Here is a 27,564-nt window from a genome sequence, read left to right as displayed (position 1 = left end):
GTCCATGTATACTGGGGCTAATCCCGTGATTTTTGTGCAACACTCCTCTGGATAAATGTATGTTGATGAATTTGTTTTATTCCTTTTTAAACTGTAATTCGGCATAGTCTACTCTAGTTTAATACTTTAAAAAAAATATTTATTGTATGGATTTTGTATGACTTTTTAATTTGTATTTGTGTAAATATATGTATGTACACTTTTATGACTCAATTGTCGAATAAAGTTTGTTACTACTGCTCCTCCTTGTACTCCTCTCAAGAGATATTCCTTTATTGTTACCCCTTGGCTCTTTCCCCATCTTTCTTCATGCTCTCTTTCTAATGTTTCATCTTGACCTTCTCCTTCCTGGACCACAACTCCCTAAACACCTTAGTCTCGCTCTCTATTCTAACTTCTGAATCAATTTCCTTACATGTGTCCTCAAAACCCTCAGCTTCAACAGTTTAAACTCCTCTCATCCATTGTCATCCTAGCGTTCTTTCAAAACTTCTTTCACTGGGTTCCATTAATACCAAGTTCATTCGTCACTTTTTCCATCCTTGCATATGCCTCTCTCTCCAATAAAAAAAAATCTCAAAAAAAATCTTCCTTGCTTGCCCATGTAGAGCCATCCGCTTTTACTGTATGGCCTTAGGCAGTCCTTTGCCAAAGGTCCCGTAACAATTTCTTCATATTGTGCTCTCAGCGGAGTGACATTAAGTCACTGTGAGGTTAGCCCTCTGCATGGTGAGTAATCTGGAAGGCCTATATTAGTTGTCTTATCTACTGTCCCACTGCTGACCCAGCTCTCTCCTTATGGGAGTTCTAACGCCACCCCTCCAGGCCTCAGTGCAGAGTTATAAGGTATACTTGGGATTGGTTAACTTCGTATGTGCCTTGACTGGGGAAGCAATTGCAGTGTTCACAAAGGCAGGGGACCTGCTGCTACAGGCAAAGGGATCAGAACATGGAATGAGACAGCAATCTCTGTGTAGCTCGGATGTGCATGAGCTTCTATAGGGGACTCTGCAACTGTGTCATTCTTGGTTTCTGCTGGGGCAACAGTGCTCGGGGCAGCAGCTTTTACATTCTATGGAGGTGGCCTTATGCTGAGGAGATCATCTATGAAGGAATATTCCTCCTCACTCTGTTTTATTCTTCCTTTTTGATTTTTTCTTTTTCCTCTCTTCGCTTTCTATTAAGGCAGAAGCACAAATGTTCTCAACAACTACTTCCCTCCACTTTCTCAGTATTTCTTCATCCTGTGCACTTCTCCATGCATGAGCCCTACTGCATATTTTTAATTCAAACTTCTTTCTTTTCCTTCCGCTTGTCATCTGCTCTCAAAGGTTTGAGGCTTTAAATTGTGTTGGTCTAGGCTGTGGTTTTAAGGCATACATTCTTGTCCTCAGATTTTTTATTTGGGAGCTATGGAAGGTCCGACTCAGTGGGAATCATAGTTCCTCCACCTTGGATGTATATTCGTGCCATTGGCTAAGTCACATACATGTGTGTAACCCTTTCTTAACCACCATTTCCCTAGCTGGGGTATCTTCACAGGGCAGCCTATGTCCTTATTTAGGTATTTCTCCTTCTTTGGGAAGGGATTTCACTTTCTGACAAGCTCTCAGTTATTTTCTCTATTATTCACTCACTAACTCCACACTAAATGGCTAACGATCTGTCCACCAATAACAGAGCATCTCTGTCAAAGGTCACCCTATCACAGCACGGCTATGGCATCTGCCAGCCAATTCCTGCACATCACCTTGGCAAAGCAGAACCCAAAACTGCCAGCCTTTGTCTGAACCACTTTTCACAAAATTTGCACCACCTGCTCCGACAAGGCAGAAATCTCTAGAAAAGGAAGAATGCTATCCACTTTTATCCAACAGGGAACCTCAACCTGTGAAAGTCACTGTACTTGGTGTGTTTACTCCCTTTCACAAAGGCACCAAATGCAACTGAGTTCAACTAGTACCATCATATTAGAAAAGATCACCTCCCTAGCGTTGTGTAATTGACAGCACTTCATAGTCCACCTCACCTTAGCAGGCAAGTTTAACAGTTCAATTCTCTAACTTGAGGTACCTCTCCTTAGCTCTATAACATATGTATAAAAAATGTGTCAATTAAAAAGAAAATCACAGATCATCATCAAGAACACAATATCTATTGCTCCGGCAAGTCCAAAGATCAAAGCCACATAATATTTTCTCTAAAAATCCAACCACTGCATTTCACCACAAGGCTCCTATTACGACTCCCAACATATGCTGATCAGCAACCAACTTATTTTTTGCATACTCATGTCGTTCTTCTTCAGCCACCTCATCTCCCGGAACCAGGATTGGATTGGGACTGGGTCAATTTATATATCAAGGAAAAATGCCTGGACCATGAAGGTGCAGTAGTCGATTCTATAGCCAGTTGATTTATCAATGTTTGATCGGCTCCAATGGGACCTATTACCTCTGCTACAAGATCTGTTGGTGCACTAATCTATAGTAAATGGTCATACCAAAAGAGTGCCAAAGGCTAGGATCTGGGCAGTGTAGTTTCCCGATGCAGACTTTGGTGCTCCCCAACTGGATCTGTCAATAATGCATTAAGATCAATTTCGAGAAATCAGTACTGAGGCATTATAAAATAACAGACACCAATTGTCATTTGAATATGTATATAAAGAATTAATAGGCAAATACATTAACTATGCCATCAGTGAGTTCAGCAGCAAAGTGAACAATTCATAACTACAAAGAACTCAGTAATGTTACAAATTAAATCTGGCATAGATTCGCCTTCTCGAGGTGGGAAGTAGGGGGTCTCGGGAGTACAGAGAAATGCAGTCCTTTTATAAGACTTTAGACAAAGACTTTAATTCAATTTCACACAATTACAAAGTTCTCAGGATGTGCACCACAGAGGAACAAACAAGAGGAAACATTGTACTATGGGAATACATTTGAGAATTCTCTCATAGTAGTGTTGCACGGGATAAGGTTGTTTGTACAATATTTTTTCAGTCATACTTGTTGATATATTGTAAATTAATTACCTTAGACAGTTAAAATGTCGTTGGTTAAGCATGAAATCTCTGGGACCGTTCTTCATTTATTAGAATAAACTTGCACGTCTAGAGCAAGAAACATTAATACTAAACTTCATGTGGTATACTACAACAGTAATTCAAGATGGAGGATAGGGTAAACATGGATTCATGTTAACATAAGTCCAGTTTCTAATACAATTAAAGTGGATAAAGGAAAGCGCAGCTGAGAAAATCACCTTGCTGCGCTGTGCTGCGGTTCAGCCTGAACGCTTGTCGCTTTGGGAGTAATTACCCTCGAGCATTTTTCCATCCTGGAAAAAGCTCTGATGAAGCAACTTAAAAACGAGCTCCGAATGATTTTGTTGCATCCATTGTCTTGGATTAACACCACTGTATCCCTCCACCCACCAGCCTATTGAGGTCCGGGCGCCTTGGTTGCATCGCTCTTAGCCTGCCTGAATTGATTCAGGTAGTAGAGCCCTTGCGCCTCTTTCCACTGGTGCAGCCAATTATGCAAGCTACTGGATTTCCTTCTAATCAACGCTTGGGTTGAATCACCCCCCTGGAGTTATTTTGAATCAATTAGGAATCGGGATTCCTTTTACTGATAAGCCCTTCAGCAACTGCTGATTCATTGTGTAATCCTGTCCTGATGATGATCTGAACTCATGCAGGTCGAAACGTCATCAACTACTCAGAGTACTCTTGGCCTTCTTGGTTTCTATCATGTTCCTAACTGTTCTTTCACTGTTCATATTATGTATCTATATTTAAATATTGAGTTGTTTTGCTGCTTATTCCAATACATCGTGTGTCTCACTTGTGCCGTTCACCTTTTGAGGAGCACTTTGTGTGCTCTAAAGCTTTGGATTGCACTTGGATGCATATGATGCAATATTGCTGATATAACTAAACATACTGTATTAAGTGTTTCAGTACAGAGCACATTATCCAACCTTGATGTTGTTTCCCTTTTCTGTTTATTTGCAATTGATTTTGCACCCTATCTAATTGTATTTTGAAAATATTACCTGTTTAGATGTTGTTTTTTGCGTGATAGGGGAAGGGCAAGAACGCATTGTTTCTAACCTTATATGGAGCTTTCCTGTCTTTTCCTGCACTGGTGCACAATGTGAAGCCTTTCGCCAATGCAGACACCCTTGCTCCATGGTGCAAGGGTGCCTGCATTGTAAGCAGGATTGTTTTTGTGCAGGAAGCGGCACCTTTCTGTACAAAAACAATCCCCTGAAGCATTTTTCTCTTTCTAAGTGTGCCACAGAATGCAGCACACATAGAAAGAGGAAGTACGGCATTTTGACATATTCCCAGGGCTACCAGTGGTGGTAAATCTAGGAATGCACCAAAATCCATGGGAACAACCATGCTCCGTCCATGTAACACCTCCCTGAGGCAGAGTAAGGTAATGCAGCGCTATGTTGAGTTACTCTTAATTTATCAAGCCACGTAGGGCCTCGCAAGGTGGCCTTGCGTGTCTTGATAAATCTAACTTAAGAGGTGCGTCGTTCTTGTGCCCCTTTTAGGTCTAGCCTATGCAGCGCGCATTCTCTGCATAGGAGAGAGACCTAATGCCATCGGCACAGCTTTAGGGGGAAAAACGTGCACGGGTTGCATTGCTTGCAATGGCAACGCGTGCATGTCTGGGGATTTCCTTGCGGGAGCGTGTGGCACAATATGGTGGCCGCCATATGGTCCCGCAAGGGAATCGCGCAGGCCCCCTCCCCTGCTGCCGCGCGAGGCTCGTGCTTGTCTGGAAAGTTATGTTACTTAAATCGTAACTCAGTTCTATGTCCCGCAGGGTTATGCAAGTCTCTGCTGGTGTCATGGCGCATCTCACAGCTATCCCGCTGGAATACCTGTGACTGAATTTGGCAATTGGGTCTAACATCAATGTTTACAGTAGGTATGTTTTTTTAATTTGGATAGCTTCTGGAAACAGCGCTTCCTGCTGCAGGAGCTGGGTTCACCTGTATTGTCTTGTGCCACGGCTCACCGTCGCGCTTTATTTGGTAGGTCCTATGACCTTGCCTGTAAAGGTGTGACTGTGTGCTACACATGTTTGTCACTGTTGTCACCGCAACCTTAAACTCAGCCCTGTGACTTCTCGATCGTGGCCACAGCAGTAAGCACTGCAGTCAGTGAGTGCAAGTACACACTTCCCAGCAAAATGACTGCTAGAAAGCGACGTACACTGAATGCCATTGCGGTGACAAAGCTGGTTTTATGCCATTTGCCGTACCAACATGTTATGTTTAAAGGCAGACACGGGACACGGTTTTCTCTAGAAGACAGTTTATTAACAACGAGAAACCCCACACAACAGCTTTCCTGATGCAGGAGATACAAAAGAAACAAAAACCCAACCAAAAACAAAACAAAAGAAGCTAGAGACAACAGAAGATACAGATGGAATACTCAAACAAGCATTGGCATAGCCAAGAGGGTCTCGCCTTTGGGACCTTATAAGTATTTAGTTATGCAGCACAATATCCTTGGTGCAACAACATCAACTGTTGCGTTGCTAAACACTTATACGGTCCCAAAGGCGTGAACTATTGGCTATGCCAATGCTTGTTTATGGTGTAAGGGCAACGCAACTCTTTAATAAATATGCCCCTCTATATTAATTTGAAACATGCATTACTACTAACTTTATGTGTGGCCATGTTGACATCAGAATGTAAGAGAATTGTTGTCCTGTCCTCAAATCCTTCTTGGGTACAAACCAGGCACAATGGTCATAGGCAGTCAGATGATGAGTAGGAGGTTATTCTGTACGTCCCTTACGACCTGATGACGATTCACCCCAGACTTTATGAAGACTGAAACAGGAAGCTCAGACTAATCGGTTCATGTGTGTTGTGAATGTCTGCTTTCTTTGACCTCAACGCGAATTTTGACGTGCTCAGAATGTCTTTACATGCTGAATACTTTACTAACTTGTGTTGCCTTACTTGTTACTCTTTGCTTTAGTGGCAATGCTAATGTGATACACTGACTACATTGTTACTGTTTTTGTTAAAAATGATAAAGATAATTAGAAAAACTTTCAATGTGCATTTTAAAGGGATCTATCATGGAAGAAATAATGTGGGATATTGAGGATCTTACATACACCTCTGTTTAAGATAGATAGACATAGATATAAAGGACAAATAGAGTGGAATATTTTATGCCAAAATATGAGAAATTGCTGCAAAAATATATTTTATCCTCAAGTTATTTGAACTGGGTTCTGAGCATGAGATAGCATTCTGCTACTAGAAAGTGTTGATTGATGTGCCAAATGAGGCGGACCAACTGGGGCGGTTGTATGCGTGGGTAGTGAACAGGGAATGTGTAGAAAATGAAATGGGATCAAGAAAATAAATAGGAACATAGTTACAGACTCTATACACAGAAGTAAAGAACAAAGTACAATTTACTCTAAACTATACTGGAGTAAGTGTTCTTACAGAAACATAGAAATTAAAAGAACTGTTTTTCAACTCTTATCTGACAAGAAGTTTCTAGCAAGTGAAGATCGAAAAGTGTCCCTCTAAATCTCCCAACCATTAATGGTATGCACCCCAGACCTTTTTCTCACCATTATATGTTTGGATTATACACTGACCACCTAACTGCAGAAGGTAGGTATCACTTTTCTATGGCACATAGATGACCCTCAGCTATATTTCCGGATGAATTCCACTAAGACTCTACGCTTTGACCTCAAGCCTCAAAATTATTTAATTGTGGATGGCCCAATAAAACATCAACTAAACCCTCAAAAGTTCATAGGGATTCATTTACAAGCGCTGTGCACAACTAGAATGTCACTTTTTGTGATGTTCTAGTGGTGCACACGACTTTGCCATATCTACAAGACCACGTAAAGCCACCCTGTGTGGCTCTTCATGGCCTTGTAGATATGGAGTGAGGTAACGTAGTGCAATTGACTGTGTTGCCTCACTCTACGGTATGGAGGTGTGCCATGCATGTTATGGTGTGTGTTCCCATGTAACACCCATGGCATTTGACACATTCCCAGATTTATAACAAACTGTAAACCTGGATAGGCACCAAAAGCCTATGCCTCACCAGGGGAGGCCTAACAAGGAGAAATAACTTTACTTCCCCTCATTTATTCGTCTTTCTATGTGTGCTGCATTCAACATCACACATGAAGAGAGGAAATCACCTCCCTGCACCCTTGCTGCACAAAAATGATCATACCTACAATGCATTCGCGCAAGGCAGCCAATTGAGTGTCAGTGCAGGGAAAGAGGACAGGAATGCGCTGTATCTGATAGATATCGTGCATTCCTGCCCCTTTGTTTTGCAGTAGGGCAGCACAGCAAGAATGCTTACCGTGCTGCCCTATAGCAAAATATTGTACATGAGGCCCATAGTTTCTCCTGCTCTCACTTCTGCCTCTGCTGTACCCTTAAAATAGTGGGGAACCCTTTCCCAACTGGTCCCTTCAAACAAAAGCCATGTAATTGCCACAAAAAGTGTTTATACTTCAAAATCACATGTTGTTATCCCGTACTAGCAAGAAGCGTCAGATCCCCACTAAGCAGCGAATTCTGAGTCATGGGGAAATTCCATACCACATGTTTATGAGTTAACCACAGGTATACATACATCTGATACCTCCTCCACTAGTCTTGTGCTCACAAATTCTAGCTGCTGAAAGTATGTGAAGTTTGTATGAGGAATATGACCACAATTCGGAAATCACATAAGGGAAAGGGCTCACCTATTCCAAGACTCACATGTTCTTCTCCATTCCGAGCCTGAAACTCATATTTGCATGGTACCATGGTGGGAATACCAGCTAGAAATGGTAATTCCAGTCCAGTTTTTCCTGTGCCCCATTCACCGTGCAGCCCGTGGTCAGGCTCTAAGACTGGTACATAACATTAGACAATTCATTCACAAATCAAACTTTAAGTTAGCAGTACAGTTCATAGTATTTAACTGGAAGAATATGGGGTCATATGTAGGTGGCCCAATAGCGGTTGGTAACGGTGAAATTTGGTAAATTTAACTGTTACCGACCGGTAAATAGGCATGCTCGATGTAGGGAAGGAATCGGTAATAAGGAATTGGTAAATACCGATTCCTTATTTCCGATTTCTAATTTACCGATTCGGAATTACTGAACACCCAAATACCGAATCAGTAAATAAGAAATGGTAAAAATGAGAAAAGAGATGCCGGAAAACTCGGTAATACCGAATTGCATGAAATTCGGTATTTAGGAGTCGGTAATTAACACTGACTGAAAGCAGGTGGTAATCAGGTGCAATGTATTTAAACAGTCCCAAAATGCAACTGTGTGATCACTATGGCGGCCTTCTATGTAATTACAAAGCGGTTACGGCTACAGGCAGCAGGAGTAAGGATCTGGAGACGAGAGGAGCGCGTTTACAGACAGCGCATCACACTCTTCCAACTGACTGAGGCTGAGATCCATGAAAGGTACAGGCTACACCCCCACACCATCCTGGACCTGATAAGGGACCTGCACCCACTCCTGGAGCATCCAACACCAAGGGCACACGCCATACCACCACATGTGCAGGTGCTCTGTAGCCTACACCTACTTGCATCTGGCAGTTACCATTGGGTGATGGCTGCGGTAGGTGGGCTGTCACAGAGTTGCCTGTCCCGTTTCTTTAAGAAGTTCCTGGATGCCATGATGCAGAGAATGCATCACTACATAAACTTCCCAAACACACAGGAAGAACTGCTGAAAACCATGACTGACTTTTACCAATTGGCACAGTTCCCGCATGTCATAGGGTGCATTGATGGGACACTCATTACAATCTGCCCACCTGCAGCCACTGAGTATATCTACAGAAACAGAAAATCCACCCACTCCATAAATGTGCAGGTAATCTGCTATGCTGCCAACATATTCACCAACATCGTGGCCAAATTTCCAGGGAGCACCCACGACTCATACATCTTCCAGAACAGTGGGATCTACACACGCCTGGCTGCGGGAGAATTTGGAGAAGGATACCTGCTAGGTAAATCACTGTGACACACCCTGATGGATACTGATGATGAAAGTGTTGGTGTATGTAAATAATGGCACTCTCTTTCTCACCTAGGTGATAGCGCCTATGCTGTACGGTCATTTATCCTCACTCCCTACCTAAACTCATCAACCCCGAGTGAGAGACGATACAATGTGGCACACAAATCAACACGCAGCGCTGTGGAGCGCACGTTTGGACTTTTGAAAATCAGGTTCCGCTGCCTCCACAAAAGCGGATTTCAAAAAGGGGGTGGTGATGGACAGAGTATCTGAGTTAATCAGAACACTCCTACCCAGTCAACAGATCAGGGCTTGATCCATCACAGTTTTTTAGCTCACTGCACCATCCCAGTTCAGAACCTGGCTATATGCAAATTAGTCTGTCCCTGGCCCAGTGCATCATGGGAACAGGGCAGACCAAACTACCAAGCCAATTCTTCACTGGAAAGGAAACAAGCTTCCGGGGACCGGTTTCTGGCATTACAGCCGTCTTCGGCCCGGCTTGCTTGAATCCTGATGGTGCAGTAAGCAAGGGACTCATGTCTGAGCATACCCTTCCACACTCATGGTGGCCAAAATAATTTCAAAAAGGGGGTGGTGATGGACAGAGTATCTGAGTTAATCAGAACACTCCTACCCAGTCAACAGATCAGGGCTTGATCCATCACCGTTTTTTAGCTCACTGCACCATCCCAGTTCAGAACCTGGCTATATGCAAATTAGTCTGTCCCTGGCCCAGTGCATCATGGGAACAGGGCAGACCAAACTACCAAGCCAATTCTTCACTGGAAAGGAAACAAGCTTTGTTACCACTGTTGTAACGTTTGGTGCTGCAGTTTTGGCGGCTTGAGTTGCTAGAGGTGTTTTACCGGAGGTAGCTCCCCTCCGGGCTGGCGTTTTCTCCACTGCTGATGATGCTGTCTCCGTAGGTGTATTTTGCAGTTCCCCGCGTGTAGCAACACGTTGTCTGCTCGTCTCCTGGTCTCGCAGAGCCTGTCGTGCAGCCCTTGTCTTGGCTGCCGCCGGGGCTACCGCCGCAGCGTTTTTCGGAGCCATTGGTTGCAGCGGGTTCTGCGGATTCTGCGCGCTGCTACAGGTTGCTGGTATCCTGGGATCCGTATCAGTCACGGAATTCTCGGGGTCTGCGGAGTTCGTGAAGCTCAGCCACCATAGGGAGCGAAGCTCACTCACGGATCGGTGATTGCCAATCAGCAGACGGAGGACAGCAAACCCGATTGCCGAGGCGAGAAGTGAGAGCGGTGTTCTTGTTGGAGACAGGTTCTCGGCAGGTACAAACTACAAATCACAGGGCTGTATGAGTCGCATCTCGGCATCTCTTTCGGCGATTGTGGCTTTGTGTAAAGGGTTTTAGCTCTCCTCATTTTCCTCTCATTTTCTGGTAGTGGTCTCTAGTTTAATTTCGGCATGCTCCGCTGTTCCGATCAGAACTGCTACCAGCGTCTAGCCTGACGCCGCCATCTTGCCTGATCCTGATGTTTCAACGCGCTGCTAACCAGAAACTAGTGGCTAAAGAGACACAGCCAAACGCCGAAAAGCAACATTCAGCTGCCTCCATGGAGGGGGCATGATGCCAGTAATGGTGGGAGACAAAGGCAATAGCACTGCAGCAGCAAGAACAACGGGACAGACGGGGGTCATGATGCCAGTAATGGTGGGAGACAAAGTCACATCTGGTCAGACGGGGGCTCAGAAAGCACCAACAACGCATGAGGAACAAAGACAAGAGACTGAAATTGAGGCCGGCAGTATATCTGAAAGATCCGTCTCCATTGCCGGGCAGGTAAGCCAAACAACCTCTTCTGGGTCTGCTCCTCCCAGATCAGATATAATTAATCAGGGGGGCACTGATGGCTCTAATGAAGAGATGGTGAATAAAAACTGCCTAGTAAATCTAGAGGAGAGCTCTAACAATACTAATACTAACGAAATCAACGAGCCCACTACTGAGAACGCTACTCAGCTGGATGAGGTTTTAAATTCTTCCACTGTATTGCCGGAAAGCAGTATTGGCAAAAAGAATGCTAACCAGAGCTCTACTACAAATCCACAAAGGGCCACGGAGACACTAGTAATTCCCTCACCTCAGAGTTTATTAACTAGTACACAAACAGACTTACACACAGGCTTAAATCATGACCCGCAAGTGGGGGCTAACAAAGCACAAGAGAAAGAGAAGGAGAAAGAAAAAGAGACTATAGAGTTCATAGAAGTATCAAAACCTCTTATAGAAATACCACAGTTCAATTCAGTAATAGATGAACATCCTATAGATGCTCTTGAGGTGCTCGATACCGATAAAGATATAACCGACTTCTACTCTTTTTCTGAGGATATTAGCTGGTCTGGTGATACTGATGAACTTGACGACGCAGAAGATATGGAGAATGACACAGACTCCAATTCAAGTTCAGAATCTGAAATTAACCCTCCAAAAGAACAACGTGACAAAAGGAGAACCATATTAAAAAAGAAAAAAGCCGGACATCACGGAGCTAATGAACTGTCATGGGATTATACTCCAACAGTTTTGGCACTGAATCAGAGTCATATTCCTGACTTAAGACCTCAAATACCAGCTTCGGATCAAAATCTAAACAAAGAGCCACCTGAGGCATCAGGAACCACTCTAACACAAGTAATGGAAACAGTCCTGCAAGCCATAGCATCGCACCGAGAGGAAACTACAAAAGACAGTCGCAAAGCTCGAGCAGGGTTACAGAAGGTCCAAGGAGTAGTCCGTAAACTCTCTAAAACTATGGGAGCTTTCACAGAGAGATTGAACGACATAGAGGATCGCATTGTGGTGAACGAGACAGAAGCCACAGCAACAAACGAGCGAGTCGAAGCCACCGAAGTACAGGTTCAGGACATTAGATGGAAGCTAGAAGACTATGAAAATAGACTTCGTAGAAACAACCTACGAGTGCTGGTAATCCCAGAAAAAATGGAGGGGGAGGATTGCCGCACCTTTATAATACAACTATTCCGTGATACCCTTCCTGAACTTAACACCTGGGACTGGGGATACGAGGTGCAGAGAGCCCATCGGGTTCCATTATCTTTAAAACCTACAGCACACACAAGTAAATACCCACGCGCAATCTTAGTGTACTTCGGAAATTTCTTGCTTCGACAAGCCATTGCAGAAAAAGTCACGCCAGATAAACACCGTAGCAAGGACTCAATATCCTATTTTGTACGCCCTGACTTTTGTCACTGGACTGTCGAAAGGAGATGGCGACTGAGACAACTCATCAAACCATTTCAAGAAAAGAAAGCAGTCGTATACTTGAACAATCCAGCGAAGCTGAAAGTAATATACATGGGTCAAACCAAATTTTTCACATCCGAGATCAAAGCTAAGGAATACCTAGAGAGCTTATGAAAGAATCTTGAACATATGTGAACATATTTATATGCTATACGAAAAACAAGACGGGGTGAGGTTTTGGTTCAGATTTAGGTTATTGGTCTCTCGCAACTGAAAAGTCACGAATTGAAACTGAGATATTTGAAAATAGATTGGATTCACAATTCTTAATTACTGTTTTCCATATTTTCTTCTATCTTCTATTTCCACTATATGCAATCTCTATCACAATCTTCTCCTTTTTCCTGTTATTTTTTTCTTTTCTTCTTTATACACCTAAGAATGCATGCTACACCAGCTCCGATTGGAATATGCTAATCCATCACTACAGACTCTTATGGAGTCTCATTGCCTTTTGCGGGTGGTCAAGGGGAGGGGGGGTGGAGAAGAGAGAGGAGGGTGGTGGGTGGGAACCAGGGTGCACTGGGTTCACTTGGTGAAGGGGGGGGGGAGGAAGGAAATGCAAAATGAGCAAGTTCAATACTATTGAAGGAACGCTGATTGATAAATACTGCCCAAAAACTAGAAAAATGAAATGGGTAGGTTGAATATAGGATGTTGGAATGTGGCAGGCCTAAATGACAGAGGCAAGAGGGCCCAATCTTGTCAATTAATGGCTCACAGCTCCTGGGATATCATCTGTATAGAAGAAACCCATATCCCAATAGGAGAGATCAACCATTTAAAAATACCAGGTTATCACATACTAATTACAACAACTCAAACCACGAGAATCAGAGGAGTTACAATTTTAGCAAAAACAAGATTAGGTATTCTGGTACGTAAAAAAGCTGATGGCCATGGAAGATGGGCCATTGTTCAATTAGACTTGGGTATTACAATTTGCTCTATTTATGGCCCTAATCTTGATGACCCCACATTATACATTGATTTGGAATCGGAATTAGCGTCATGGCCAAGTACTTTAATTCTCTGTGGCGACCTTAATCTAACATTTAATCAATCCCAATCCCTCCAGAGCCAATATACTTATTCTGGTCGGAAACCCAGAGTGTTCAGAGCTGTACTAAATCTAATCCAGACCCATAACCTCCAAGATATATGGCTGTTAAAAAATAGTAAAGATCCAGGATATACCTATTTCTCCTATCCTCATAGGAAATACTTACGCATAGACTATATCTTTGCAACTCCAGATATTGCTCTGAATACCCTCATCTTCAAAGATCCGAAGACAATATCCGATCACAATCCTATTCATGTTATACTGGAAGTTCCTGGGTATAATCGGGCTCGCACACAATGGAAATTCGACAGAAAATTACTGACTAACCAGGAATATATAACATACATAGCTCAATGGACCAAAGAATTTTTCGATGTAAATCAATATAGTGCATCACGTTTTAATGTATGGGATAGCTTTAAGGCTGCGTTAATGGGGGAGACTGCTGCCTTTGTCGCCACCCGTAAAAAAGAACGAATGAAAACTCATAATCAACTGATAAATAAATTAATACATCTAGAATATATACACGCTAACCAAATACATCATGGTGAACATGCTGAGGACACCCTAAGAAAGATCCTAATACTTAAGGCAGAGATAAATAATGAATTAACTGAAAAGGCCGCAGAAACCCTTCAAGCTTACCGGAATAAGTCATACAAGATAGGGGAAAATGTTGGGAGACATCTTGCTCTAAAAACACGACAGACTCAATCTCGTAACACTATACAAAGTATTGACTATGACGGACACAAATACACCACCCAGGAAGAAATAGCTAATTGTTTCCAGGAATATTACCAAAAACTATATCAGAACGAAGATAAACAAACGCCTGATGAAACTAAAGAGTTCTTAGACAACTGGCTTAGCGAGACTAATATGGTACAAACCATTGACGATGATACAAAGAAAGAACTAGAGAAAGAAATTACTAGAATAGAAGTAGAGCTGGCAATAGCGGAACTGGCCACAGGGAAAGCAGCAGGACCCGACAGGATACCTCTAGACCTATATAAAATACTGGGTAAAATAATAACTCCATTTTTGCATGATTTATTCTTAGGTATCCAATGGCATGGAAAACCCCCGGAGTCATGGAAACAAACAAATATAGCTGTTTTTAAGAAAAAGGATAAACACTCTGAATTGACAACATCATACAGGCCGATTTCGCTGATTAATTCAGACTCTAAAACTTACGCAAAAATGTTTTCTAACCGTCTTGGCAAGTTCATAGAACAACTAGTGTCTCCCTGGCAACACGGGTTTATACCAGGCAAAAACACCACTGATCATACTCGTCGAGTAATATCTCTCTTTGACATAATGAAAATAGAGAAAGGTCAAATGTCTTTGATTTTATTAGATGCTGAAAAGGCTTTTGACCGGGTCTCTTGGCAGTTTCTCTGGGAGCTACTAGCCCTTAATAACATCGGCCCGGGGTTCATAAAATCAGTAAAAGCTCTATATGTAGACCCAAAAGCCAGAATCTTGACAGGTGGTTGTGAATCCGAAAGCATAAACATCCAGAGAGGTACGCGACAAGGGTGTCCGTGCTCACCACTTCTATTTGCACTCTATATCAACCCCTTAATCATCAAATTAATAACATCACCAGCGATAACACCAATAAAAACCGGCATATACAATACTAAAATCCTTGCCTACGCCGATGATGTAGCGATTTTAACAACTAACCCTACTGAGGCCTTAGTCGAAATAGAAGCAATCACTAAAATATTTGGTCGCTATTCAGGCTATTCTTTAAATCAAGATAAAACGATGGTAGTATGCACCGATAACACACCATATATAAGCCAATACAGAGTCAAAAGTGCGAAATATTTAGGAGTAAACATCTCGCCTAATATTGATGATATTATCATGTTAAATTATGACCCCCTAATTACAAAAATAAAAAGTGATTTACTCAGAGTCAATAACCTTCAACTATCCATAATTGGCAGAAGTAATTATGTAAAAATGACAATATTCCCAAAGCTACTTTACCTATTCCGAGCAATCCCTATCTTAATTAACAATGCTTATATGAAGAAGATAGATCAAGCAATATCATCGTTTATTTGGAGCTACGGGAAGACAAGAAGAGCTATATCTAAGCTAGTACTACCGACCTCTCGAGGTGGACTAGCGATACCAAATCTAACCTATTATATGTGGGCTGCTATTCTACAACAAATGTCATTTTTAATTACATCCAAATATCCTGACCAAAATAGATCTCTACACAGTATCCCTTCCATCTATGAATTAACATTAGGAAGTACAGCTAGAGGACTATTGTTAAGACAAATTGAGCCCTCATACTATAAAAAGAATACATTTAAAATTGTTACAGATGCTTTTAAAATCTGGACTTGTATCACTAAAACACTACTAATCCCCAAATACACAAAATACACACCCTTATGGCACAGTTCGGTAATTCCCCATTACCTTAATGATAACATTACTAAACGATGGGAAAATTTAGGTCTTATCACTATTGGCGATTTTTTTAATCCAGATGGTAGAACAACCTTTGATGAGTTATGTATCAAATACCAGATCTATCCCGCCGATTACCTAACATTTATCCAAATTTCTACAACATTAAGACAATACTTCACAAGTATGGAGCTACAATTGATACCACTCTTAGACCTGATGCAAAAATCATCGACCAGAATAAGCAATATTTATGGGATCCTTTTAAACAACCACCCTGATGATCTAGAAAAACTAGAAACTAGCTGAGCTAATAAATTAAATAATCCTAACGTCGACATAGACATGGTTCTACAACTGTCTTCCAAAGCTATATTAGCAAGCAACTTAAAAGCCCAAATCTATAAAACGGTATGTAACTTATACTACACACCTTTTAAATTATTTTCATGGGGTAAGATTGACCATGATAAATGCCCCAGATGTGCACTCGGCCCCGCAAACTTAATACACATGTTCTATGACTGTCCCAAATTAGAACAAATTAAGGAAAGCATTGTAAAATACTGGACCGAGATCTTTGCCCATGAAATCCAAACCTCATCAACATTGTTCCTATTAGGTTTCGACAGTTCCCTAGAACAAAGTAACTCAGAAATCTACACAACTTACATATGCACCGCCATTTACAGAATCATTTTAGCAGCCCGCTGGAAGGATACTGAGGCTCCTGCATTTCAGGGATGGATCAATAGACTTCTAGCAACATATAAACAAGAAATGGCTATATATAAAACTAGAGGGAAAAAATCTAGATCATATGGGGAATTGGTCTGGTCCTCAGTATCTAACTGGTATGAGCAACAAAGGGTCCGAGTTTAAAAATCTATTTAGACCAGTTTGACATAGATGTCACTACCATACAGAAATGTGAATTGAAAAATGATTGTACACTATATATCGTTTGTTTTTATCATAACCGTTTTGTTTTTTTTGTTTTTTCGGTTATTATCATACCTGCCACAATTCCAATTCCAAAATTGAATTTTAATTCGTACTAGCATTTGTATTCAATTTGTATCTCCAACCTACATGCGTACTCACATCATGAAAATTTTTCTTTGTTTTACAACACTTATACTGTAACATATGCTTAATTATGTATACTTTGAACATGCTCAATAAAAAAATCTTTAAAAAAAAAATAAAATAAAAAGGAAAGGAAACAAGCTTCCGGGGACCGGTTTCTGGCATTACAGCCGTCTTCGGCCCGGCTTGCTTGAATCCTGATGGTGCAGTGAGCAAGGGACTCATGTCTGAGCATACCCTTCCACACTCATGGTGGCCAAAATAATTTCAAAAAGGGGGTTGTGATGGACAGAGTACCTGAGTTAATCAGAACACTCCTACCCAGTCAACAGATCAGGGCTTGATCCATCACCGTTTTTTAGCTCACTGCACCATCCCAGTTCAGAACCTGGCTATATGCAAATTAGTCTGTCCCTGGCCCAGTGCATCATGGGAACAGGGCAGACCAAACTACAAAGCCAATTCTTCACTGGAAAGGAAACAAGCTTCCGGGGACCGGTTTCTGGCATTACAGCCGTCTTCGGCCCGGCTTGCTTGAATCCTGATGGTGCAGTGAGCAAGGGACTCATGTCTGAGCATACCCTTCCACACTCATGGTGGCCAAAATAATTTCAAAAAGGGGGTGGTGATGGACAGAGTATCTGAGTTAATCAGAACACTCCTACCCAGTCAACAGATCAGGGCTTGATCCATCACCGTTTTTTAGCTCACTGCACCATCCCAGTTCAGAACCTGGCTATATGCAAATTAGTCTGTCCCTGGTCCAGTGCATCATGGGAACAGGGCAGACCAAACTACCAAGCCAATTCTTCACTGGAAAGGAAACAAGCTTCCGGGGACCGGTTTCTGGCAATACAGCCGTCTTCGGCCCGGCTTGCTTGAATCCTGATGGTGCAGTGAGCAAGGGACTCATGTCTGAGCATACCCTTCCACACTCATGGTGGCCAAAATAATTTCAAAAAGGGGGTGGTGATGGACAGAGTATCTGAGTTTGTTGTTAAATATTTTGTCCACCCTAAGCGTGGAAGGGTATACTCAGATGTGAGTCCCTTGCTCATTGCACCATCAGGATTCAAGCAAGCCGGGCCGATGACGGCTGAAATGCCAGAAACCGGTCCCCGGAAGCTCGTTTCCTTCCCAGTGTAAGAATTGGCTTGGTAGTTTGGTTTGCCCTGTTCCCATCATGCACTGGGACAGGAACAGACTAATTTGCATATAGCCAGGTTCTGAACTGGGATGGTGCAGTGAGCTAAAAAACGGTGTTGGATCTAGCCCTGATCTCTTGACTGGGTGAGAGTATTCTGCTTAATTCAGAAACTCTGTCCATCACCACCCCTTGCTGTTAAATATTTTGTCCACCCTAAGCGTGGAAGGGTATACTCAGATGTGAGTCCCTTGCTCATTGCACCATCAGGATTCAAGCAAGCCGGGCCGACGACGGCTGAAATGCCAGAAACCGGTCCCCGGAAGCTTGTTTCCTTCCCAGTGTAAGAATTGGCTTGGTAGTTTGGTTTGCCCTGTTCCCATCATGCACTGGGACAGGAACAGACTAATTTGCATATAGCCAGGTTCTGAACTGGGATGGTGCAGTGAGCTAAAAAACGGTGTTGGATCTAGCCCTGATCTCTTGACTGGGTGAGAGTATTCTGCTTAATTCAGAAACTCTGTCCATCACCACCCCTTGTTGTTAAATATTTTGTCCACCCTAAGCGTGGAAGGGTATACGCAGATGTGAGTCCCTTGCTCATTGCACCATCAGGATTCAAGCAAGCCGGGCCGACGACGGCTGAAATGCCAGAAACCGGTCCCCGGAAGCTTGTTTCCTTCCCAGTGTAAGAATTGGCTTGGTAGTTTGGTTTGCCCTGTTCCCATCATGCACTGGGACAGGAACAGACTAATTTGCATATAGCCAGGTTCTGAACTGGGATGGTGCAGTGAGCTAAAAAACGGTGTTGGATCTAGCCCTGATCTCTTGACTGGGTGAGAGTATTCTGCTTAATTCAGAAACTCTGTCCATCACCACCCCTTGTTGTTAAATATTTTGTCCACCCTAAGCGTGGAAGGGTATACTCAGATGTGAGCCCCTTGCTCATTGCACCATCAGGATTCAAGGAAGCCGGGCCGACGACGGCTGAAATGCCAGAAACCGGTCCCCGGAAGCTTGTTTCCTTCCCTGTGTAAGAATTGGCTTGGTAGTTTGGTTTGCCCTGTTCCCATCATGCACTGGGACAGGAACAGACTAATTTGCATATAGCCAGGTTCTGAACTGGGATGGTGCAGTGAGCTAAAAAACGGTGTTGGATCTAGCCCTGATCTCTTGACTGGGTGAGAGTATTCTGCTTAATTCAGAAACTCTGTCCATCACCACCCCTTGTTGTTCCACAAAAACGGAGGCGCACGTCAGTACACACCCATCACCTGCTGCAAAATCATTGCAACTTGTGCTATGTTGCACAACCTTGCCACTAAGAAAGGTACAGAAGTTGAATTAACTGACTCTGAGGATGATGATGAATTTGCTGAGCCAGAGCCCAACGCAGCAGGAGTGGCGCCAGCAGCAGATGGAAGACAAAGACGAGCAGAGATCAAACGCAACTATTTCTGACTAAGTAAGGAGACACTGACAGTTGTTGTATGTAAATGACGTAGTTTTAATATTTGGGCACTACGCCACTACACAAAGGGCACAACTTGCCTGTCAAATTTGTGACAACCCTAGGAAGAAGTCATGGGTTACTTCACCCAATTCAGTTCAGGAAGTGTGGGCTGCATTAGCGTCTGCGGCAACACACAACACTGCTGGATGCCAACAGCACACTGCCCCATGCCGTCTGTTGCTCCTTCGGGTCTCAGTTACAGGGGCCATGATGCAGCTGCGACTGGTCATCTCCTCACTGTCCCCCACATCCATAGCACCAGTATTGGCTGCCTGACTTGTCAGCAGCACTTCAAGTGCAGTCGTTACCTTCACAAGGCCCCTAAAGACATCACAGCTGCAGTGCGCCTTCCCTTCCTGCACGACCACGGAGCGCCTGCAGAGCAGAGAAGTGGCTGTTCAGAGGTGGTCCACTGCCTTAGTATGGTTTTCCATTTTCTGCCTCTCCCTGCGCCGTGCTACCCTGTCCTCATCAAGTTTGCTGCACAGCAGCATCACTGACTGGGACATGTCCCTCATGCCCTCAGCCATCTCATTCATGCCCTCAGCCAGCGTGGAGGTCATAGTGCTGATGCCCTTCTCAATGTTCACCATGTTGTTGTTGAGGTTTTTCATTTGCCGCTGTACAGACTGAATTGCCTTCCCTTGCAGGTGCTGCACCTCGAACATGCTTGCGTCCAGCCCTGCGAAGACACCGTGCTCCTCACCCTGCAAATCTGGACTGGTTTCCTGAGCCCTGCGGCGTCTGGCACCTGTGTGTGCTCTCTCTGAGGCGGACTGCGACCCAGTATTACTACCATCCACTGGCACAATTGATGTTTCCCCCCCCCGGTGTCTTCTAAGGACGACTCCATCTCCTGGAGTGTGGCAACAGCATGCCTCCTGGGTCTTACCACTGCAGGTGGTGTTGCTGTTGGTGATCATAGCAGTAGTGATGACACTGACAGTGGTGGTGATGCTGGCAGTGGTGGTGAGGCTAGCAGTAGTGGTGATGCTGGCAGTGGTGGTGAGGCTGGCAGTGGTGGGGATGCCGATGGTGGTGGTGTGGTGTGCCCTGCACTTGCACTGGTCTCCTCTGATCTTTTCTTCCGGGATGCCCTTCCTGCCTTGTCTTGAGCAGACCTGCACGATGTCTCGCCTGTGGACAGAAATTGTACATTAGCTCAGTAGTCCAGCAGCCCTGCATAGCGATAATAAATATTCATTTCTGCCACACTATCTGAATGTCCTCTGCTTGCTTATCACTGATGTGTGTCACATGCCTAGTTGTTCAATGTGATGACTGTCATGATAGGTGTTTCACTGACTACATCTCCCATAATGCATTGCTGGTGTTTACTAAAACCTGTACTGGAATGGGATTCTCACAGCCTCATTGGGGAATGGGGATAGGGAAGGGGGCGTGCAGATTGCTGTGCATGCTTCTTACCTTGTTTGGTAGCAGCTCTGACTGAGCTATCTGCTTCCCCGATTCCGCAGACACTTTCTGGCTCTATGGTGGACTCCACAAGCTGCTCAAGTGCAGAGGTGCCCTGTTCCTTCCTCCTCCTGTCTGGCAGGCTTGTTTTTTGTTTTCTGCCATCTTCTTTTTGGTGATGCTCCTGATGTCATACCACCTTTTTTTCAGTACTTCAATGTCCCGGGGGTCAAACCTATGGCATTCACTTGTGCCTGGATTCCCATCCAGATCATCCTTTTTTTCTGATTCAGCCACTTGCAAGGGCTGCTTCCCAAACAACTTGGTATGTTGTTTTACCATCTCCTCCACAAGGACCTGCAGCTTCTTTTTGCTGAATTTCAGCTTCCTCTTCCTTTCACCTCCTTCTCTTTCTGTGTCCTTGCTAGCCATTGTGCAGGTTTTGCTGGAAAAGGTCACCCAGTGGCTCAGTTGTTCTCCTCTGCACTCCCAGCCTCTCCAGAAGGTTCTGATTGAGTGCACCTGCATGGGTGTGGCCACTTCCTGGTTGGGAGGTGGGGTGGATGCACAGGATTGGCTGATTCCTCAATTGCTGTTGTTTTGAATTTCCGATTCGGTAATACAGATTCGGTAATACCGATCTGTATTGAGGAATCTGTAATTCTTAATATGGAATCTGCAAAATGCAGTATTAAGAATTTGGTATTTGGCAATTACCTACATATGGCCCATGATGTTTTATTTATCATTATTCCCAAAATATCTCTCAAAGCCATACTACAATCCATTGACTGCATTGTCACTTATACAATAACATTTGTCCACACTTTTGACTTCCCACAAATATTGCCATCAAGTAGAATGCTGTCCTTCCAAGATGGCTGCCATCACCAAGCTACATGCAATCTATAAAGATTTACCCATGAACACTAAACACTACGAACCCATTTCTGAAAAAATTGTCACGCAGAGCAGCCAGTCACCCTGTTGTGCTGCAATGCTTGACAAGGAAAGGGCAGGAATGTGCTGTATTTAAGGCAATATGGAGTATTTCTGTCCATTTCTGTCCTTTCCCATACTCTGACACACAATGGGCTTCCTAGAACCAACGTAGGCTCCATTGCACCATAGTGCAAGGGTGGCTGTGTTGCATGTGTTTCTGTTTTTGTACATGAAGGGGCACCATCCTGCACAAAAACAGTCCTGGGAGGCATATTTCTCTTTCTATGTGTGCTGCAGAATGCAGCACTGCAGCACACAAAGAAAGATGAACTGCTTGTGCCAAGCTACCAATGGGGGAGGAGTTATAACTGTGTGACTCCCTTACCCTGCCTAGAATAAGAGTCCCTACTTGGACAGGCAGCAAACCTCTGCCACCTAGAGACCCCCATCTTTAACACATGCCATAGTGCATCAAGAAATTGACCCTGAAATACGGCTTGCAGACACGCCTTGAAAAGTTGCCTTGTATTGTAATATTATTTGCCTACATGCTTCTTTTTTAAATCAACATAAACATGATGCATGTTGTCGTACCTAACAAAATGGACGTTATAATTTTCATGCATTTTCTTTTGTGTCAATTTTATTCTTCCGTATATATGGTCACAAATATTCACATATGTTTCTTAGTCTGTTATTGGTCATAATTGTTTTTTAGTTGTACGACGGACACAAGTGTGGAGCCTTGCACCTTTCCCTTCCCTAACCATGTACAATGTTAGTTTCAATATTTACACAGCGAAAAACAATTTGTAGAGCATTTTCTTGCTAGTTGAAGTAATAATGTTGCATCTTTGTCAAACATAATTTTTTATGTCATTGAAGTGTGTATAATTATGCAAACGTGCTCTACATTTATATTTATTCCCTATTGATTTCACGATTTACAGAAATGAGTTCCCGTTGTTAAAAACTGAAACAAACCTCTCCTCACTATATCTACACATATTTTGGAGTGCAGCCTGTTCTCTATTTTCATGTTGATACCGGAGGCAGTGGGCAGACCTTCAGATGGCACAGTCAGCTTTTTATATTAAGAACTGCTGTAAAGTGGAATATTAGTATGGGCAAATGTATATCTGCCACTGGCAATAAGGCCACTAACACTGTATAGGGCTCAGAAAAAGGTCTTAGAAAATTATCCCCATGCTCAACCCTTGGAAGATTGGCTGCCAGGAGGCAAGCTTAACTTCAAGGACAGGTATGTAAAGCATTTTAAAACACCAATTCAGTAAATAATTAAGACACAATGCATAATAAATATCCAACTCCAATTTATGAAAATAGGAACTATTGTTATCTCTAAAACTAGCTGTATCCTGCCACGTGTTGCTGTGGCTCAGTCTGGTTAAATGGAAGAGAAAGAAAAGAGTAAGCGCACGTTTCTAATATGTTTAATTTCACAAAGCTTGTGGGCACAATATGTTTTTGTGACTATTGTCACGTTGTGTATATATACACACGCGCTAATGTTGCAAAGTGAACCAACTCCTCCCCGCTCTCTCCACCCACTTCCCGGTCTGCCATCCTAATATATGTAGACTATTGTCTCTATGCCTCCTTTCTTAATGTTACAAAGTGAACCAACTCCTCCCCCTCCCTCCACCCACTTCCCGCTCTGCCATCCTGACATCAACTGTCCATCCTAATATATGTAGACTATTGTCTCTATGCGTCTCTTGTAGTTGTTGCGCAGCAACCAAATCGATAGGGCCTGTTCGGCCTTTCGATTAAAAACACGCACGCATTTGACACGTGCGTATTCGAATCCAATGTTGTGTATATATAAACACGCCCTAATGTTGCAAAGTGAACCAACTCCTCCTCCCTCCCTCCACCCACTTCCCGGTCTAGTTTAGTTGGCGGTTTAGTGCCATCATGACACCAACTGTCCATCCTAATATATGTAGACTATTGTCTCTATTCGTCCTTTCTTAATGTTGCAAAGTGAACCAACTCCCCCCCCCCCTCCCTCCACCAACTTCCCGGTCTGCCATCCTGACGCCAACTGTCCATCCTAATATATGTAGAATATTGTCTCTATGCATTCCTAGTAGTTTTTGCGCAGCAACCAAATCGATAGGGTCTGTTCGGCCTTTTCATTAAAAACACGCGCGTATTGGACACGCGCGTATTCTAATCCCACGTTATGTATATATAAATACGCGCTTAATCGAATCCAACGTTGTGTCAAAATTTCAAATCAATCGGTGAAGAACTTCCCTTGTAGTTTTTGTGCAGCAACCAAATTGATAGGGTCCGTTCGGCCTTTTGATTAAAAACACGCGTGTATTGGACACGCGCGTATTCTAATCCCATGTTGTGTATATATAAACACGCGCTTAATCGAATCCAATGTTGTGTCAAAATTTCAAATCAATCGGTGAAGAACTTTCGAAGATTTAAGGTTTTGAACAGAGGAACATTGACATTTGTATGTGTCTGTTCAGGCTTTCGATTAAAAATACGCGCGTATTCGACACGCGTGTATTTGAATCCAACGTTGTGTATATAAAAACACTCCCCTATTCAAATCCAACAATTTGTCAAAATTTCAAAGCAATCGGAGATTTGCAATTTTGAACAAACAAACATTTCCTTTTTTATTTTATTTATAAAGATGACAATAAAATGACAAAAAGCAAATGTAGGGAACCGGAGATATGAATTTTTAAAGAGTTTGCATTATACAGCACATAGCAATAACTCCTCATCAAGACATCTGGTTGCGATAGACCGGGTCAAAGTCAAAGTTTCAGGCCGATCGCGATGAAGTCATGCCTGGCTACCCCTAGCGGTAGGTCTCGGTCTCGGTCAAAGTTTTTACCTTCCGACTTAGAAACTTTTCCGAAGCTTTTCTTCCCGGAGTCTGTCGAAGCTCTCAGCCAGTCCAAATTCGGTGAGATTTCACAGGATTGACTTGCAACAAGCTCCTGGTCAAACTTTTGGAAGTCCGACCTCCGGAGTGTTCCAGCGGAATGAACTAATGATCCAAGCCAGCTCGCGGTTGAAGGCACGTGGCTTGGCTCTCGCGGTTGCTCAAGGACACATTTTCTTCATCCGGACTTTTACTTTTTCTTGCAGGGTCACTCGATGCTATTCACCAGGCAGGATTCGGTGAGGGTTCACCGGCCTCAGATTTTGCCTACTCCTGGTCAAACTCTGAAAATCAGACCTACGGAGCTTTTCAGCAGGATGAACCTGGACAGCAGGCCGACTTGAAGGCAGGCGGCTTGGCAGGTTAGGTTGAGTCGGTCCACTTATGGAGCTTTTTTGAAAAGTTGCTCCAAACTTCTGGAACTTCTTCTTGAAGTTCCCCAAAGGGTACCAAATGGTCTCAAACTTACTCCAAGAGTCTGGAAGCTTCAATATGGTCCTTGAAAGTTGAGGACTTCATTTCCCAGAATCCACTTGGACAAAACCCCTACAAATTCACTGGTAGTGCTCCAGGTTGAGGATTATTGGTGGTAATGTTCCAGGTGAGCTGTGTTAACCTGTAGATTGTAGGGAGTCAACTCTTTAGTCCTTTTACAGCAAGGTAGTCCACTGGGCTGCAGTTCTACATGGTGAAGAAGGCGTAGTCTTCAGAGTGAAGACCTTATTGGTTGCACATCAAACACCTCAGCATGGCCCTTCTTGCGTTCTTAGGTTACAAGCAGCAGAACTCAGAGGCTCTGCCCCTCTCAGATACTTATTACAAGTTCCATAGATCAAGCAGGAGGGCACTCCTGTTCAATGGGGGGCAGTGTAAAGCCCCCAAGGAATGACCACATCTTGCAGAGTGTGGCACTATTTTGTCCCAGAGTGCACCATTTCTTCCAAATTCATCATGGCTAATTTTCCAGCAGGGAGAGAAGAGCTGGCTAAACACACTCCTCGGTTGGCTAATCTCCATAGTCTCTCCCCCTTGCATCTGCTCATTGCTTCCTTAATCCTTGCATCTGGCTGGGTACAAAAGAGTAGCGTTGTAAATGACACTGGTGTCTTCCCCCTCCCTTGAAGTCCATGGTTTCCGACTCCTCCCTCTGCTCTGGCATTCCTGTGTAACAGAACATTGCCCTCCCAGTAGAGCTGGTTAACCCGAAGAGCTCTTTATCACCTCTTAAAGGAGCCTGGCTAAATCACTTAACTCTGACCAATCAGGACAGACCACAGGAAGGCTGAATCTGGGCTTACAGACAAGAAAGTCTTATAACTTTTTGTCTGTACATTTTAGGAGAAATTCAACAATATCATATTGTTAAATTTATCAATACCATTCTGGGAAGTCTTTAAATGCTATTTTATCATTCTTCTAGCAGGATATTATTAGTTACAAACTTCTTGCCATGTTAACCCATGTGGCAGGGGAAAAATGAAAAATGGGAAAAATGACTTAGGCCATTTCCAGCACCAGGGTTTATAACAACATATGTTAAAAGTATTCTGTCTGTAGCCACAGGACGCCCCACCCCTGGAACACCTAGGGGAGACTTTAGGGTTTCTGAATAGGTGAAAATATTGCAGATCCTCCCTTCACAGTGCTCCTAACACCAAAGTCGATTTTGTGCAGCACTTTATAACAATGTGGTGAGTTAAATGTGCAATTTAACTTAACCCAGGGCATATACAACTCATTTTGTAAGGGTCCACCTTATAAATATTTGACCCCCCACCCCTGGGACACCTAGGGGATATCCTGGGGGTATCTAATATACCCAAACATTGTAGGCTATCCATTTGTAAGTGTCCCAAACACCAAAGTCGAGTTTAGGCACAATTTTCTTTTTAAAAGCAGTCCTGCAACACAGGGATACTTTTTAACTGACCTCAGCCTTCAGAAGTGCACAAATGCAAGTGCAGAAAGGGCTGCTGGCCTCTAAACTGCAATGACCTGTAATGTACTAGGGACTTAGAGGTAAATTCAATCATGCTGCCCTATAATGTATTAGGGCCTTATAGGGTAGGTCATGCCAATCACAGGGGTACCCCAACTTATATTGTAACCTAGTGCATGTAGGTGTTTTCACTTTATTCTAAGTATCTCTTTCAGCATAGCGTTGGCCCTGGACCTGGTTAGGCAGAGCCCAGGGTCAGTCAGAGTCAGTTACCACCAGTATAAGTGAGCAAAATGTTGGCTGGTACCCAGGACACAGGATGACTTTGCAACAAGAACCCTGAGGGTGAGGGCAAAAATGGAGAGACTGATAGGGACCGTCTCAGCACCTGCTTTTTAGAACTGCTGGTGCTGAGCACCAGCAGGACCCAGCCCACTTAAAGCCCTGACTGAAGTGCCCTCTTAACAAGTGCTTCCAAAATGGGGAACACAGCCAAAATCCCCCCTAACTCCCCTTTTTCTGCTGTATAAAGAGTCTTACACAATGCCTGTAAAATAGACACAGAATTTCCCTTTAAGGCTTTCTGGCTTCCTTTAGCTCTTCATATGAAAAGGTGGTGGCTAACTGTGTTCTGTTTTCTGCCAAAATTTAAAAATTGTCTATTTACCCTATGATGATGATTTGA

The sequence above is a fragment of the Lissotriton helveticus genome, chromosome 1_1 (assembly GCF_964261635.1).
Source record: "Lissotriton helveticus chromosome 1_1, aLisHel1.1, whole genome shotgun sequence".
NCBI classification, from domain to species: Eukaryota; Metazoa; Chordata; class Amphibia; order Caudata; family Salamandridae; genus Lissotriton; species Lissotriton helveticus.
The sequence above is the reverse complement of the archived record's forward strand: the minus strand, read 5'-3'. Positions refer to the sequence as shown.